At 37.8% G+C, this 5,027-nt stretch overlaps 1 pseudogene; it reads left to right on the top strand.

The window, feature by feature from the left end:
- Nucleotides 1-2,448: 2,448 nt before the first annotated feature.
- Nucleotides 2,449-4,867, top strand: LOC135695488 (deoxynucleoside triphosphate triphosphohydrolase SAMHD1 pseudogene; annotated as a pseudogene).
- Nucleotides 4,868-5,027: the final 160 nt, after the last annotated feature.

The raw sequence follows: 5,027 nt of genomic DNA, 5'->3' as shown, positions 1-5,027 counted from the left end.
AAAGAGGTCCAGCGAAAGGATTTTTTCCGAATTTGGAATAAGGCTGCCCCGCCCTGCTAAGAGCCTTTGAATACACTGCCGCTTTAGAAGACGGGGGAGGCTTACTGGCATAAACAGAGAAAATGAACATGGATAAAAATGGCTTTTATATCGATCCTGGAATAATATTGACAAGCAATACCTCCCGAGGTATCTTTCTTTGCTAACATTCTTCAACGCAGGGCTAAAACCAGACCAGGCCCACTTTGATTTTTCAAGATCAAGCAGTTCATTGTGTTTTGTTTCCATGTAACCTGAGCGCAGACCCAATATTCCTTAGAGCATTGGGTCCAGGGGCGAAACTTCACTATTTTAATTAGTGGGGTATGAAGCTTAGATGCCCGATGAAAGGGCGTGTCATGCTTGATGAAAGGGCGTGTCATGCATGAACGTCATTTTTAGAGCACATCGCCTCAAGGGCTGAAATCATCGGGGACCCCGAGAGAGGGTCTTTAGACTCAGCCTGTTTGTTTAAAGTCAAGAAATATGCCTCTAGTTTTTCTGGTGTTGGCTATAAACATTTGTTTCCGAAAAGCAAGCATTTGTAAGGCCTGTCTTTTCTATAAAAGAAAAATAGTCTTCACTTTCTAAATCACCTAGCTATTAAGAGAGCAATTCAAAAAAGAGATGGAAGTAGGGTCTCAATTTTATGCAAGTGGAACAACAAAACACAGCTTGGAAATTTCAAAATTTAGAATGGGCTACGCAGACTACAATGTTTCAATAAAAAAGAGCTTCAGTTGCATTTTCTGAGTTTGATTTTCAACTTTCGGTTGCTCCGGAAGGAATTTCAACATTTTTAGACACCCAAGCACATTGTAGGTATCTCTGGATTTACCATAACAAAATCCCTCAAGCAAAAAAAGTTTTTTTATTGGAAGTATTTTACAGGTACACAATTACAAAAGGCCGATGTCTAGGGGCATTTTTATTGAAAGTACACTTAAGATCCGCTTGTCCCTCTTATTAAAGGACAACAGTGGCGGTTGCCTCCACCCTGTTCTATATCTCGCTTCATTCCTCCCTGTTCACAGAACAGCATCTTTTACAACATTTTCACTTTATGAGTGTTCATAAAGTTTGATTTCAGCCAAACTTGAAAATATCATATCAAATAAATTATCTTTCAAACTGCGTTTTCAAAGACAATTATGCGTACTTGAAGGGACCAGTGTATAAGTACGTTATATCCGAACTACGATGTAACGAGGGTAAGTAAAAATTGAGTAAAACCAAGCAAACCTTTTGTCGGGACCAAGCACAGCAGTACTTTTTATCCGAAAGTACGTAAAAACCTAGTACGTTATAACGGGATTCTACTGTATCATTTATTTGTGTTAAGAAGACATGGATGCTGTTCCCCCCCGGGGGGGGGGGGTTACTCCAATTATGGCCTAACAGTTATGGTCCAGTCAGAGTCAATGAGGGCCAAATCTAAAATGTTGAAAAACGACCCTCAAATGGCAGTGTTTTTTTACAATAACCCCCAAATGATAGAATAAGGACGGAAATTATCTGATTGGTAGTAGCATCCATTTCTTGGTCCGTGCCTGGTCCTTCTTTGACACATTTTTTCGCCCTTGTTCATTGTCTATAAAAAATCACAAGCTAAACTAAGCCGTTATGTTATTATCAAAGATTAGCTATTTCGTAGCCATTTGGTAAGACCCTCAAATCGACTGGACCTGTAGTGACCATTGTCTAAACGTAATCATATACTCCATATTGTGTCACTGTCATAAACACTTTCCATTGCCTTCGTATCCACGTAGACGTAACGTAATAAACAACACATTTGTAGCGTCCCCTTGTTTTATGTGTATACGCCCTAAATTGCAGTCAGTCAGTAAATTCATCAAAACGGTCACGCAACATTGTCTCTTGCTGGCTCCGTGTTTTCTGCACGCTAAATCAGAAATAAAAACGACAACAAATCAATGAAAGAACTTTGCAACATCAAATGTAAATACAGGAACATCGTCAATCAGCGTTCCTATAGACCCCCCTGTCAGACCTTAATGGGAATACCTTGTTATGGGCTCACAGGCCTCGGCGGCGCTACCCCCTTGTTTTGGCAAAATTGGCAAGCTTCTTTATTTGGCTACTGTTTGCCGTTTTGGGGCATGTGACACCCTTCTGCCCTGCAGCTCTTTTGGCGACTCCGAACACGTGTGAAAACATATTTTCTTTTTAAAAACGTGATGAGATCTGTTTTGTTTTCCGCAAATATGCACTATTTGTGATATGTTTGGTAGACCCTTTGTCTACTGATTGCGTTATCCCCCAATGATTACTGAAAATTGCCCCCCAAACATTGTGCTTTGGAAACTTTGGATTTGGGATTTCCGCCATTAACAATATGCCTCCTTTGGGAAAGAAGTCTTGCCTTTTTACCCCTGTGTTTCACGTTTAAAACGAAGGCGGAATTATGTAGAGTGAAAACAACTTGGCTTGGTTGAATATTTCAGCAAAGCTTTCAGGATTTTACTCAAGAGAGTATTTTACAGAGCAACGTTGTGCACGAGCAAGTAATGGAGAACTCGAAGAGAAAGGCCACTGGAGGCACTCTAGAGGCTCTAGAAGGCCTACCAGAGTCACAAAGACCTCGTCTAGAGCGCAGAAAGCATCCGAACACCGAAGAGCCGATGGAATTTAGCATCTTTAACGACCCAATACATGGCTCGATTAAACTACACCCAGTCCTTGTGTCCATCATCGACACACCGCAATTTCAGAGGCTTCGAGATATTAAACAGTTAGGTGCTTCATATTGGGTTTACCCTGGAGCCTGTCACAACCGATTTGAGCATAGCATTGGCACTTCCTACTTATGCGGCCTTATGCTCAAGACTTTAAAGGAACAGCACCCTCATTTGATAACTGACATGGATGTTTTATGTGTGAAGATAGCTGGACTATGCCACGATTTAGGCCATGGCCCATTTTCTCATGTATTTGACACGCAATACAAGCAACGTGTTTGCCCAAGCAGCCAGTGGTGTCATGAAAGAGGGTCCATTGACATGTTTGACTACCTTGTACAAGAGCACGTTTCTGTACAGAATATTTTTGAAAAATATGGTATAGGAAAAGAAGAAATGGCTCTGGTCAAGGATCTTATTCTTGGCAAGGACCCAAAAAAGGATAATATTTTGCAGAAATGCTGGTCTGATGCACTGAACAAAGAAATTGAGAAATGGTTTCTCTATGAAATAGTCTCAAACAAAAGAAACGGAATTGACTGTGACAAATTTGATTATCTCATGAGAGACTGCCATTATGTAGGCATGAAGAGCAACTTTGACTGTCTTCGTTACTTTCAAAACACTACAATCCTCCCTGTGGATGGACAACTACAAATCTGTGCTCGAGACAAAGAGAGATTCAATCTGTATGAGTTGTTCCACATGAGATGGTCCCTCCATCACAGGGTTTATCAGCACAAGACAACTAAAATAGTTGAGTGCATGTTGGTAGAGGCATTGTCCCTGGTGGATGACAAATTTGAGATCTTTGAAAGCATTGGAAACATGGCCTCATATACAAGCCTTACTGATTCAATCATCTATGAAATTCTAAGAAGTAAAGATGATGATGTCAGAATCAAAACAGCACAGAGGTTGATCAAGCAGTTGCAAAAAAGGCAACTTTACAAGTTTTGTGGGCAGGTTAATGCACTTGTGGGATCTCAGGATGATGACATCATGACATCATCTCAACAGATTTTAGATAAGGGAGAAGATGGCATCAGTCAAGAAATTGCGGCTAAGGATGAGTCATTAAGCTCTGAAGATGTTGTCATAAACATTGTAAATATTACATTTGGAATGAAAAATGATGACCCAATAGATTCCGTTATTTTCTTCACAAAGTCTCTTGCCCCAGTGAAGCTAAGGAAAGAGCATATTTCAGAAATTCTACCACAGACATTTAGAGAAAAGTACATCAGAGCATATAGCCGAGATCCCAACAAAAGAAAGCTGGTTGAAAAATGCTTTAACGAATGGTGCAAAGACAATGGCTTTGACATACCAAGTGCTCTGGATGGTGACAAGAGTGGTTATTTCACTGATGCCCACAAAAGCTCTGAAATGAAGCAAGAGATGAGGCAAAACAGAAGCATCAGTTTGCAAGGAAATTTGAAAGTTCGAAGAAGTATCTTGAACAAATAGTTGAAAAAATTTTTTTCCAAAACATAACTGAATTATTAATGATAATATATAACAACCATAATAGAATAACTCATACATATCTATAATTCATCCATTTCAAATTAAAGATATCATTAGACTCTTCAACAATAAACCTGAAATATTTTTCCCATATATATATAATATAATATCCCATAAATTCCCACATCTAATATCCCAAAATTTATGCCAATTATTTCTCTAAAGTTATTGCCCAAAAATTTATCAAGGTTTGTTTAAAAGAATTCAATGACACTTTAACTCAGCTAGGCATTGATATTACTGAGTTTTGGGTTCTTTCTACTTAACACATCTCTTCTTTCCCACAACAATCTATTTTGGAGTATATATGAAGGTTTTAATGCAGTTAGGTAGGGTGTGATTTACTGAACTTGTAATTATGCTATTATTAACACATTTTTATTAACAGTTCTGGAAAAAGATATTTAACTCAATGTAGAATTGTCCTTGTTCTACAATGCTAACTTATAGAATTTAAAATATTCAAGAATTATTGGTATGTAGTTTAACAACCTATTGTTATGTTATTTTATTGACACATTGCAATATCAATTTGCAGTTATTTTATTTTCATTGGGAGAGAATGTTTTGATGACAACAAATATTTGTTTTAGTTATTTCTTTGCACTTTCTTTTTTTCTACATATACTTATTTTGGTTGTATGAAAACTTAAATCTAAATAAGAAGATAATAACAAAACTGCATTTAGGCAATTAAAAAATAGAGGAGAAAATTGAAAAATCTATAATATAGAATTTTGAATTTACCTTACACAA

This window comes from Rhopilema esculentum, chromosome 2 (genome assembly GCF_057945365.1).
Source record: "Rhopilema esculentum isolate cy_ngs chromosome 2, ASM5794536v1, whole genome shotgun sequence".
NCBI lineage: Eukaryota > Metazoa > Cnidaria > Scyphozoa > Rhizostomeae > Rhizostomatidae > Rhopilema > Rhopilema esculentum.
Note: the sequence above shows the minus strand (reverse complement) of the source record. Positions and strands in the feature narration are given on the sequence as shown.